This window comes from Ceratotherium simum, chromosome 1 (assembly GCF_057802395.1).
Source record: "Ceratotherium simum simum isolate JZ-2026a chromosome 1, ASM5780239v1, whole genome shotgun sequence".
Lineage (NCBI taxonomy): Eukaryota > Metazoa > Chordata > Mammalia > Perissodactyla > Rhinocerotidae > Ceratotherium > Ceratotherium simum.
Window position 1 is genome coordinate 41,941,583 of NC_141900.1, and position 13,400 is coordinate 41,954,982.

Sequence of the window (13,400 nt, forward strand, 5' to 3'; positions counted from 1 at the left end):
ATGTACATAGGAGTCTCCACAAGAAAATGAAGACTCAAAAAGCAGATATGTCCAAGTGCTTATATACTAGGTTGAACAAAGAGTAGTAATTGTGAAAAAGTAACTAAGATGTATGAGGAGATGAAAAGAAGAGAAGAATTGTTTCTTTTTTTTGTGAGAAAGATCAGCCCTGAGCTAACGTCCATGCTAATCCTCCTCCTTTTTTGCTGAGGAAGGCTGGCTCTGAGCTAACATCTATTGCCAATCCTCCTCCTTTTTTTCCCCAAAGCCCCAGTAGATAGTTGTATGTTATAGTTGCACATCCTTCTAGTTGCTGTAAGATAAGAATTGTTTTAACAAATTCTGTCTGTACAGATTTCTCTAGGCCTTGACTCTCTATCTCTCATGATAAGAATGTTTCTTTCTTCCTGGTATAAAGAGGGCATCTTTTACATGGGAGTTTTATCTCTTGCTTTCAGGAAGAAAAAGGGGGGTTCAGAATGTCCTTATACCTGCTGTTTTTCAAGTGCCTTTAGCTCAAAATAATCCTTATGCCAAAGTGGCATATTTTGAAGTTGCAACTCCTGCCACCCTTCGGTAGTACAATGCCTGGTACAAGAAGGTGCTTAATACAGGCTGTGGAAGGAATGACTGAATGAATGAGCGAAATAAAACTGCAAAAAAAAATTTCCTTCTTTTGTTTATAGTTAACAATGTGCTGGCCTTTCTGTTAAGAAAAGGAGTTAGAGGAGGGCCACTGATCTGTGTGTTGAGTTATTTTATGTAGATTAATATATAGATTAATTTACACAGATTAATGTTAGCCCATTGGACATGCTTTGTTTGGCCTGAAATTTCTTGAATATTTTAATCAATATTTAAAAATAAAGACATTTTCTCCCAGTTTTATTGAGATATAATTGACATATTAGTTTAAGGTGTACAAAATAATGATTTGATATATATAGACACAGATATAGTGCAAAATGATTATCACAATAAGTTTAGTTGACATCCATCACCCTACATAGTTAAAAAATTTTTTTTTCTTGTGATGAGAGCTTTTAAGGTTTACTCTCTTAGAAACTTTCAAATATACAATACTAACTATAGTCATCATGCTGTACATCACATCCCCAGAGCTTATTAAGCTTATAACTAGAAGTTTGTACCTTTTGACCCCCTTCACCCATTTCCCCGACCCCCCACCTCTGGCAATCACCAATCTAGTCTCTGTTTCTATGATTTTGGTTTTTTTAGATTCCACATATAAGTGAGATCATACAGTACTTGTCTTTTTTTGTCTGACTTTGTGGTGTGTGTGTGTGTGTGTATATATATCACATTTACTTTATCCATTCATTCATCACTGGGCACTTAGGTTGTTTCCATATCTTGGCTATTGTGAATAATGCTGCAGTGAACATGGGGGTGCAGATATCTCTTCGAGATAGTAATTTCTTTTCCTTCAGATAAATTCCCAGAAGTGAGATTGCTAGATCATATGATAGTTCTATTTTTAATTTTTTGAGGAATCTCTATACTGTTTTCCATAGTGGCTGTACCAGTTTACATTCCCACCAACAGTGCACAAGAGTTCCCTTTCTTCCACATCCTCGCCAACACATTATTTCTTGTCTTTTTGGTGACAGACATTCAAACAGGTGTGAGGTGATATCTTACTGTGGTTTTGATTTGCGTTTCCCTGATAATTAGTGGAGTTGAGCACCTTTTCATGTACCTGTTGGCTATTTGTATGTTGTCTTTGGAAAAATGTCTACTCGGTTCCTCTGCCCATTTTTTAATTGGATTGTTTGGGTTATTTTTCTATGGAGTTGTATGAGTTCTTTATACAGTTTAGATATTAACCCTTTATCATATGTATAACTTGTGAATATTTTCCCTCATTGCAAATATTTGCCTTTTTATTTTGTTAATGTTTTCCTTTGTTATACAGAAGCTTTTTAGTTTGATGTAATCCCACTTGTTTATTTTTGCTTTTGTTGCCTGTGCTTTTGATGTCGAATCCAAAAAGTCATTGTCAAGACTGATATCAAAGAGCTTACTCCCTATGTTTTCTTCTAGGAATTTTATGGTTTCAGGTCTTACATTCAAGTCTTTAATCCATTTTGTGTTGATTTTTGTAAATGGTATAAGATAGAGGTTCAGTTTCATGTTTTTGCATGGGCTGTACAGTTTTCCCAGCACCATTAACTGAAGAAACTATACGTTCCCCATTATATATCCTTGGCTCCTTTGTCAAAAATTAATTGACAAAACTAATGTGTGGGTTATTTCTGGGCTCGTCTGTTCTATTTATTTATGTGTCTATTTTTGTGCCAATAGCATACTGTTTTGATTACACTAGCTTTGTAGTATAACTTGAAATCAGAAAGTGTGATGCCTCCAGCTTTGTTCTTTCTCAAGATCCCTTTGGCTATTTAGGGTCTTCTGTGGTTCCATAGGATTATTTGTTCTATTTCTGTGAAAAATGCCATTAGAATTTCAATACAGATTGTATTGAATCTGCAAATCACTTTGGATAGTATGGACATTTTAACAATATTAATTCTTCCAATCCATGAGCACAGAATATCTTTCCATTTATTTGTGTCTTCTCCGATTTCTTTCATCAATGACTTGTAGTTTTCAGTGTATAGATCTTTCACCTCCTTGGTTAAATTTATTCCTAGGTATTTTATTATTTTTGATGCAGTTATAAATGGAATCATTTTCTTAATTTCTCTTTCTGATAATTCATTGTTAGTGTATAGAAATGCAACTGATGTTTGTATACTGATTTTGTATCCTGCAACTTTACTGAATTTGTTGATTAGTTTTAACAGTTTTTTGGGGGGAGTTTTTAGGGTTTTCTATAAACAAATGTCACCTGCAAATAGAGACTGTTTTACTTTTTCCTTTCCAATTTGGATGGCTTTTATTTCTTTTTCTTGCCTAAGTGCTCTGGCTAGGACTTTCAGTATTATTATGTGAATAACAGTTGCAAGAGTGGGCATCCTTGTCTTGTTCCTGATCTTAGAGGAAAAGATTTCAGCTTTCACCATTGAGTATGATATTAGCTGTGGGCTTGTCATATATGGCCCTTATTATGTTTAAGTACGTTTCCTGTATACCTAGTTTGTTGAGAGGTTTTTTTTTCCATCATGAATGGACGTTGAATTTTGTCAAATGCTTTTTCTGCATCTGTTGAGATAATCATCTGGTTTATATTCTTCATTTCATTAATGTGGTATATCACATTGAACTATTTGCAGATGTTAAACTATCCCTGCATTGGAATAAATCCCACTTGATCATGGTGTATGATCTTTTTAACGTATTGTTGAATTTGGTTTGCTAATATTCTGTTCAGGATTTTTGCATTTGTGTTCATCAGGCATATTGGCCTGTAATTTTCTTTTCTTAAAGTGTCCTTGTCTGGGTAAGGTATCAGGGTAGTGCTGGTCTCATTAAATGAGTTTGGAAGTGTTCTCTCCTCTTCTATTTTTTTGGAAGAGTTTGAGGATTGCTATTAATTCTTCTTTAAATATTTGGTAGAATTCACCAGTAAAGTCACCTTGTCCTGAACTTTTGTTTGTTGGGAGGGTTTTGATTACTGATTCAATCTCTTTACTTGTTATGGATCTGTTCAGATTTTCTGTTTCTTCATGATTCAGGTAGGCTGTATGTTTCTAGGAATTTTTCCATTTCTTCTAAGTTGTCTGATTTCCTGGCATATAATTGTTCATAGTAGTCTCTTATGATGCTTTGCATTTCTGTGGTATCAGATGTAACGTCTCCTCTTTCATTTCTTATTCTATTTATTTGAGCCTTTTCTCTTTTTTTCTTGGTAAGTTGAGCTAAAGGTATGTTCGACTTATTTATCTTTTTTAAAAAAAATAAAACCCAGCTCTTAGTTTCATTGATCTTTTCTATATTCTTCTTAGTCTCAGTTTCATTTATTTCTGCTCTGATCTTTGCTTATTTCCTTGTTTCTACTATCTTTGGGCTTAGTTTTTCTTTTATTAGTTCCTTGAGGTGTAAAGTTAAATTGTTTATTTGAACTCTTTTTTTTTTCCTCAATGTAGGCATATATTGCTATGAACTCCTTTCAGTCTTAGAATTGCTTTTGCTGCATTTCATAATTTTTGGTGTGTTGTATTTCCATTTTCACTTGTCTCAAGGTATGTTTTATTCCCTTTTATTTCCTTCTTTGACCCATTGGTTGTTCAGTAGCATGTTGTTTAGTCTCCAAATATTTGTAAATTTTCAAGTTTTCTTCTTGTAATTGATGTCAAGTTACAAACTATTGTATTTGGAAAAGATACTTCATATGATCTCAATCTTCTTAAATTTATTAAGACTTGTTTTGTGGCCCAACATATGATCTATCCTGGAGAATATTCCATGTGCTTTTGAGAAGAATGTGTATTCTGCTGCTTTTGGATGGAATGTTCTCTAAATATCTGTTAAGTCCATCTGGTCTAATGTGTTGTTTAAGCACAATGTTTCCTTACTGATTTTCTGTCTGGATGATTTAACCATTGTTGGAAGTGGGGTATTTAAGTCTCCTACTATTATTTTATTGTCTATTTCTCCCTTTGGACCTGTTAATATTTGCTTTATATATTTAAGTACTCCTATGTTGGGTACATAAATATTTACAAATGTTATATCCTTTTATTGAATTGACCACTTTGTCATTATATAATGACCTTCTTTGTTTTTTATTACAGTCCTTGACTTAAAGCCTATTTTGTCTGATACAAGTATAGCCACCCCTGCTTTTTGGCAGGACAGTGGGGGTGGTTTCCATTTGCTTGGAACATCTTTTTCTTCACTTCAGTCTATGTGTATTCTTAAAGCTGAACTGAGTCTCTTGCAGGAAGCATATAGTTGGGTCTTTTTTTTTTTAATCCATTCAGCCACTCTGTGTTTTTGATTGGAGTATTTAGTCCATTTACTTTTAAAATAATTATTGATAGATATGGACTAACTATTGCCATTTTGTTAATTGTTTTCTGGCTCTTTTCTAATTCCTTTGTTCCTTTCTTCTTTTCTTTTCTCATCCTTTATGATATAATGATTTACTTTAGTGGTATCCTTAGATTCCTTTTTCTTTATCTTTTGTGTACTTGTTATGGTTTTTTGCTTTGTGGTTACCATGAGGCTTATGTAAAACAACTTACAACAGTCTATTTTAAGCCACAATAACTTAAGTTTGAACACATACTAAAGCTCTATATTTTTACACTTCTCCCACACACTTTATATTTTTGATGTCACAAATTACCTCTTTTACCTTGTTTATCCATTAACAAATTATTGTATTTATAACTATTATAAAGGTTAAAGATAACTTTCATAATAGATTTATAAGTGATTTACCCACTACTATTGCAACATTAGAGTATTCTGAATTAACCTTATATTTACCTTTACCAGTGAGATTTGTACTTTCATATGTTTTCTTGATACTGGTTAGCATCCTTTTGTGTCAGCTTGAAGAAGTCCCTTTAACATTTCTTGAAAGGCTAATGGTGATAAACTCCTTCAGCTTTTACTTGTCTGGAAAACTCTTGATCTCCTCTTCAATTCTGAAGGACAACTTTGCTGGGTAAAGTGCTCTTCGTTAGCAGTTTTTTTCTTTTAGCACTTTGAATATATCATGCCAGTCCCTTCTACCCTGCAAAGTTTCTGCTGAAAAATCTGCTGATAGTCTCATAGAGGTTTTTAACAGATTTACTTAACAGGTTTTTTTTTTCTCTTGCTGCTTTTAAGATTCTCTTTCTGTCTTTAACTTTTGACATGTTAATTATAATGTATCTCAGTGTAATTTTCTTTGGTTTCATCTTTTTCAAAACTCTCTGGGCTTCCTGGATCTGGGTGTCTGTTTCTTTCTCCAGATTAGGGAAGTCTTCAGCCATTCTTTCCTTGAGTAAGCTTTCTGCCCGTTTCTCTCTCTTCTCCTTCTTGAATGCCTATAATGCAAATATAAGTTCACTTGATGATATCCCATAAGACCCTTACTATCTTCACTCTTTTTCATTCTTTTTTCTTTTTGCTCCTCTGATTGGGTGAATTTCAGTGCCCATCTTCAGGTTTACTGATCCATTCTTCCACTTAATTTAGTCTGTTGTTGAACTCCTCTATAGATTTTTCAGTTTAGTTATTGTATTCTTCAGCTCTGTGATTTCTGTTTGGTACCCTCTTATATATTCTATTCCATTGTTGAAATTCTTGCTTTGTTCATACATTGTTCTCATCACCTTGGTGAGCATCTTTATGACCATTATTTTGAATTCTTTATCAAGTAAATTACTTATCTCCATTACCTTAAGGTCTTTTTCTGGAGTTTCACCTTGATCTTCTGTTTGGAGGATATTTCTCTGTTTCTTCATTTTTCTTTATTCTCTGCATTGGTTTCTATGCATTAAATAAAACAGTCACCTCTCCTGTCTTGACAAAGTGGTCTCATGTAGGAGATAAACCTTATTGATCAGCCTGGACTGAATTCTTGGTTGTCTCTCAAACTTTTTTGATTTTTCAAGCTGCCTTCTTTGTTCTTAATGGTTCCCAATAGTTGAGGGGGTGCCAAGACCTATCAGTGTCCCCAAAGAGAGGATGTCAGTCAGCACCTAGATGCAGGCTGATTGGAAGCTGGACCCTCAAGCAGCAGCTTGTAAAGTATAGTCATGTGCCACGTAATGATGTTCCAGTCAACGAGGGACCACAAATACAGTGGTGGTCCTGTAAGATTAGTACCATATAGCCTAGGTGTGTAGTAGGCTATACCATCTAGGTTTGTGTAAGTACACTCTATGATGTTCACACAACAATGAAATTGCCTAACAATGCATTTCTCAGAAGGTTTCCCCATTGTTATGTGACTCATGACTGTATACAAGTAGATCTCTTTCAGGGAAAGACTAGGAGATGGGCTTTTCTGTCTGCTGCCTCTGCATTGAGTCCTGGGGGGATAGCTGGTTACGAATTCATTCTTTGTTTGCTATTGTCTTGTTTAACCCATAAACACAAGCCCTGCTGGCTTCCAGAGCAAGCTGATGAAGGAGTGGGTCCCCCTGGGCAGCAGCTGCAAAAGCCGGGTGCCAGACATGTGCACAAACTCTTTTCAGGGAGACATCGGTGACCCGAAGCAGGGCAGAGAGAGAGAGAGCAAAGATGGCTCCCTCCAGCTTCCTCAGTCTCTGGAGAGGATCATAGCCAGTCTCTAGATGTGTGTTAAATTAGAAGCTGACCCTCAGGCTGTAGTTTTTAAGATATGCAACTTGGCCTCTTACTGGTGAAGCCAGTGAGATGGATGTTTCTGCTGCCTCTGTATTGAGCCCTCGGGCGACAGCCAGTTAAGAACTGTTTCTTTGTTTTCTACAGTCCTGTGGGACCCATGAATGCAAGACACATTGGCCACAGAGCCAGACAATCAAGGGGTATGTCCCCTGGGTGGCAGCCAAAAAACGCAGGGTGCCAGACTTATGCATACACTCCTTGGACCTGGAGCAGGGCAGAGGGAGAGCGTGGAGATGGCCTCCACCTGTCATAGGTCCCTAGATGTGTGTTAAATTACGAGCCTGACCCTCAGGCTACAGCTTTTATACGATATGTAAATAGGCCTCTTTCAGAGGAAGATGGGAGATGCGCATTTTTTCCCTGCTCCCTCTGCACCGAGCCCTGAGAGGATAGCTTCTATGAGTCCTGGTAAGCCTATTAAGAACTGGGTTTTCTTGCTGTAGTCTTGAGGGTCTCCTTAATGTAGGCCCTGTTGGCTTTCAGTGCTAGGTGTTTTGAGGGCACATCCTTCAGGCGGAAGTCTTAAAAACTGAGGCACTACATGTTGGGTCCAGACCGTTCACTCGTCAGGGAGGAGCTGGGAAATTTGAGTTTCCTTCTGATTGTACATATATCCCCATGCTGGGGGTGGGGTTTATGATGAAATTGTGTCTCAGCCTCGCCTACCCATTTCAGTGTGGGTTTTTTTCTTGTTTGCCTGCTATGTAGGAGTCACTCAGCTAGTGCCTGGATTTCTTTCAGAGGAAATTGTTCCATATGTAGCTTTAGCTTTAGTGTGTCTGTGGAAGAGGGAAATTCAAGAGCCTTCTATGTCACCACCTTGGACTGGAACCACCAAAATCAAGAGATTTTTAAATCAATATATCTGCATTCTCGTACAACACCAATGTTGCCCATGACATTGAAGGGCTGGGTCTGAGGAGCAGCTGTGCCATTGACCACAGCAACCCACTTCCTGTCCAGGCTGACTTCACCATTTACACCTGCCTGCCCCCTCTCAGCTATTGAGTGTGTAATTTCCGGTTGGGTCATGGTGTATGACAAATATCACATGGTAAAATATGATAAAGATGTTTATAAGTTCATCACCTGGGGTTTGTGGTTTTAATCTGTGACCACAAAAAGTGCTAGAATACAAATGAACGTGCACGTGCCCACCCCCCCACCCCCCCACATGATTCAGATGTTGAAACTGACAGAAAAATTCTCCAAAAAATCTTGTGGAACATATTTGGCTGAATATCATCTTGCCCCACCTTGTGGTCATTTGAGAGCAACACAGACCACCTCCATACCAAATACAATGGAATGTGGTTTGGTCTAGATAACATAAGAGGATTGACGTCATGTTGTGTTCAGTGTGTTTTAGTAAAGATCCTAAACCAGTAGTTCGTAAAATTTAATCTGATCAAAATTGATACATAGCCCCAGAAACCCTGCCACTTTACCCAATCATTCTTTTCAACTCTGTTTTCTTCTCATTTCCTGAAACAGACCAACATAGATCCAGGGTTCTTCCCTGCGCTTCCACATTCAAACCTCCTTTCCCAGAACCTCTAGCACTCCCACTAAAGCCTTGACTGGTGAGCTCAACTCCGTGAAGCATAAAGATAACGGATAGGAGTTACCACTTAGTAAGAACTAAGGAAGGTGCTTCTGGCACAAGACAATGGTCATTGCAATGGGGGCTCACACGTTTCTATAGAAGGATCATCCATCTCCAAATAAAAATTGCTTGCTAATCTAGAACTCTTTTCTGTGATATCCATTATAATCAACAGACAATTCCATTGGCCACAAATTGACCATCTTCTCTTTCAATGTCTAGGCTGCTTGTACATTCCATTTCTTCAGCCGTAAAATGGGGATGACAACAATAGCGGGTACCCCTCAGGATTGCTATAGAGACCTAGTATGGTCTTAGATCAGTGTTCAGCTCACAGTAAGACATCAGGACATGTTAGCTGGTATTATGTGTAAACAAAGTGCTCTGTACAAGCTTCTGTCTTTTGGCTGGATTAGAATAAACTAGATGAGTCAGGGCTAGTTAGAGCAGGTGATTATGAAAATGACAGTTTACGTATAGATTTGCATCCAAAAGGCAAATAAAAACAGATTTGGGGTTGTCCACATTCCTTCTTACCTTTCAGAGTATAAGAGATCTTACCATTCAAGGATACACTTTGTTCAGGTATGTTTAGGATGGTGGATCAAAGAGGAGAGAAATAAAAAGTTCAGAAAAAAATACATATATAAGCTCATACTGGCCTGTACAACAGTCATATGCTGTTAGCAAGTTAAAACTGCTCGCTAATTACCTATAGCAAACTACAGAGCTTCTGTGCTGGGATTTATTGTATCAAATGAACATGTCACCTCTCGAATTTGGCATAAAATCGTTTGTCCACACCACTACATTTGAGAAATGCATAAAAATTGCCTGAAGAGACAATCATGTGCCTTGGCTGCCACCTTGTGGTTTTATGTGTTAGCCACCAGAAATCAAATAAATATTTTATACCAAAACAACCAATTTCTAAAATGTACCAACCATTTGAGTATGGCTTTTTTCCTAGCATTATTAAAAATTCTCCAAATTGCAAATAGGATGGTGAATTAATTTCTTGGCATCTATTTACTAGATAGCTAGGGCCTGAAATCAGGTAAGAACTCATAAAAACTGTAAATCTCATAAGCTCTAAATCACGTAAGATCTAAATTTGCACAAATAATAAGTGCATATGTATGTTCATTACGAATTTTAAAAATTGAAAAAAATTGTCATGCTTAAATTAGTAGATGTGCTAAATAACTTATGAATTACCCATAAAATGGAATATATAATCCCATTAAAATTATAGAATTAGAGAAAAATTATGGAATTATATTTTTTCCATGTACATAATTCTACATTCTAATCCTTTGAAGGGGAACACAGAATAGGGGCTAAGTACACAGTCTCTAAAACCCTGGAACCTGGGATCAAATGTCCCACTCCAATAACTTATTAGTTATGTGAATTTGGGCATGCAACCTAATACCTTTGTGCTACTTTACTCATCAGTGTGGATGAGCTCAATAGTACATACATCACAGGGCTGTCATGAAGATTGGTTATAGCTTGTAGAGCATCTTTGGCACTCAGGAAGGGTGATCAATATTCTGGGTAACCAAAATTGCGATCACCTGAGTCAAATTAGCTTTATTGCTAGAAATCAGCCTTCACCCTTCAAAGTGTTCCCCATTTCTCACCTATGCCCGGGCACCAATTTCTCCAGCTCTTTCACTCCTATCTCCTCCTACCAACACACTGATGTCTTGGCTGCTAGTGACTCCAGGTGAGGGCCCTCAAAATGGTGAGCAAGGTGTGAGAATTGCTACTAGCAAGGGTCTGCTGTGTGTCACCCATTCTGAATAGGAGTGTATGTGTTGTTCTTGCATTTATTCCTTTCCTGCCCTACTATTGTATAGTGAACAGGTGGGGCGCAGATAACTTTCCTTCTCAGTTCATGAAGAGGTGCACCTCCAGCCCTGAAACAGACTTCACATCAGTACCTCACCCAGAAATCTTAAACGCTGGGCTTATGATCATGACAAAACCCAATCCTTGGGTTGTCACTCTTGAAAAGAGGATGAGGATATTTTGTGTGTAGAAAAGAGAGTGAACTGAACATTTGGTGACTGACAGGTGGATATGGGGAGTCATTAGTACTGTTCTCCAAGTATTTCATTTTTCTTTCTGGTACATACACTTCTGAAATTATGAGTGGCCATGAGTCTTGCTTCAGCCCATAAAAAGTGAGAAAAAGTGACGTGTCACTTCAGGGTGGAAGTGCTAGGTTTTGGTACATGATTCACCACTTTCTCCATACCCTACCTTGCAGGTGATGGAAGTATGTGTCAAGATTGTGCCTCCCCTAGCCTGGGTCCCAGAGTGATTACAACCCCTTCAACAATGAGCAAAGCCCCCTTAGACCGAGATGGATGTACAGTTTGAGCAAGAAATAAGTTTTGTCATGGTAATGCACTGAAAATTTGGGATGGTTTTCTCATCATCACCTAACCTATCCCATCTATAGAAAGTGATTAGCATCATTTGATCCCCCGGGAGGTTACCCTGATCTCCCTGTTCCTGCTCTCAACACAGCCAAGAGGAGGCCCATTCCCTTAGTCTCCTAATTCACAGCAGAAACCCAGGCTGTAATTTCATGCTGACAGTGCAAGGATAGTCAGGAAAGAACACAAAGGCTCTGGAGCCAATCTGTCTGGCCAACTTGGGGCTCCACTACTTAGTAATTCACTGAATGACTTTAGGCAAGTGACTTAACCTGTATAAAATACAGGTAATAGTGCTTACCTGTTCCAGTTACTATGCCTGTGGAAGAAACCATCCTAGAATGTAATGCTGTCAACCATTTATTATGCTCATGGATATATGAGTCAGGAATTTGGACAGAATATAGCAGGGATGGCTTATCTCTACTCCCCATGGCCAGAGCCTCAGCTATAAGACTCAGATTAGGAGCTGGAATCTTCTGAAGGCTCACGCACTCACACACTTGGTGGTTGATGTTGGCTGTTGACTGAGACCTTGGCTGAAGCTCTCAGCTCAGACTCTTACACATGGCCTCTCTGTGTGGCCTAGGCTTCCTTACGACAGGAATCCAAGAGAGAGAAAGCAGAGGCCAAATCAACTTTTGCGACCTAGCCTCAGAAATCACAGTGTCACTTCTACTAGATTCTACTAGTCAAGGCAATCATAAAATCCTACCCAGGCTCAAGGAGAGGGGAAATAGACTGCCTCTTCAGAGGAGCAGCAAGTCTCTGGAAAAGTCTGTGGGACCAGAAATACTGCTGTGGCTTTTAGAAAATAAAATCTGCCACACTTTCTCACCAAGTGAGGGTTAACTTAATGAATTAACACAATGAAGTACTCAGGATGGTTGGTAGATATCCCCTGCACAGGTTTAGAACCATACGGAACTGCCTCCCTACCCAGCTTCCACTCTGCTTCCCCACGGCCAGCTGTCCTCTCCCACAGGGACCTGCTCCAAGGAACTGTCATCTCAGACTCCAGACCAAACTAAGGCAACCCCAAGACAGGAGGAGTTGCGCATGCTCTGACTCTGTGGCCTCAACAAGATAGTCATCCAATGGTCTGACACCAGTAGGCTCAGGATTAGTTCCTTTTTGTATTTTCCTTGTAAAAGATTTAAGAAGGTTTGAGGCCTTGTTAACCAAGATCATGTACTTGCATATGTACAACGGTGCCTTTATAGCAAGAGATCTGCAAGAAAATGTTAAAACTGTTTAAAGCAGTGGTAGAATTTAGGTGGTTTTAATTTTTCATTTTTTTAATGGAAGTATATCATTCTGTCAAACTATAAAGTACCTTTTTTAGAGTATGTATTAAGGTGAGAGGAAATAAACCTGTTAAGGGGTACGTCACCCACTAGAGTGCTTGCATAAGGCTGAAAAGGCAGGACGATATCAGCTCATAATCTTTTAGTTTATGCTGAAGGGACTGGATTGTCTGTGGTTAGCAGTGTTGTGTGCATTAGAAACACATACCTCCTCAGCACTGAGTCACCAATCTCAGAACAGTCCAGGACAACAGGCTTGGCTGGTACGTAGAGTTTGAGTCATGTGTACATGCCCCACTGGCTACCATTTCTTCAAACCTTTTATTTTAGTTGCAGAAGAAAAGGCTAATTATACCACGTGCCAAGAACCTTACGTAGATCTCATGTGCAGTTTGAAATCTGGTGAGCTGCTGCAGCTATGGTTGACCTGCAGGACTGAGTTTGCTGCTATGAAATTGGCTGAACTGAATATCTCTACCATCAAATTTTTGGGTGGTATCTAAATATGCCAGGTCTCATAGGCATTGAAGTAAAAATCCAGAGCCAAACCCACATCCTCAAAAACTGGCAGTTTGTGGTTTACGCCATACCTTAATCTTGCAATGTACACTGTGTAATCACTATCGGCCAAGTTATTGGTGTAACTTAGCTTGGCTAGGTGAGGCTGTGCCTACAACCAAATCATGCTAGGTTTAAATGACAAGATTGTCACTGAGTTATCCAATATTAATGATATTTCCTCAGTTTTCT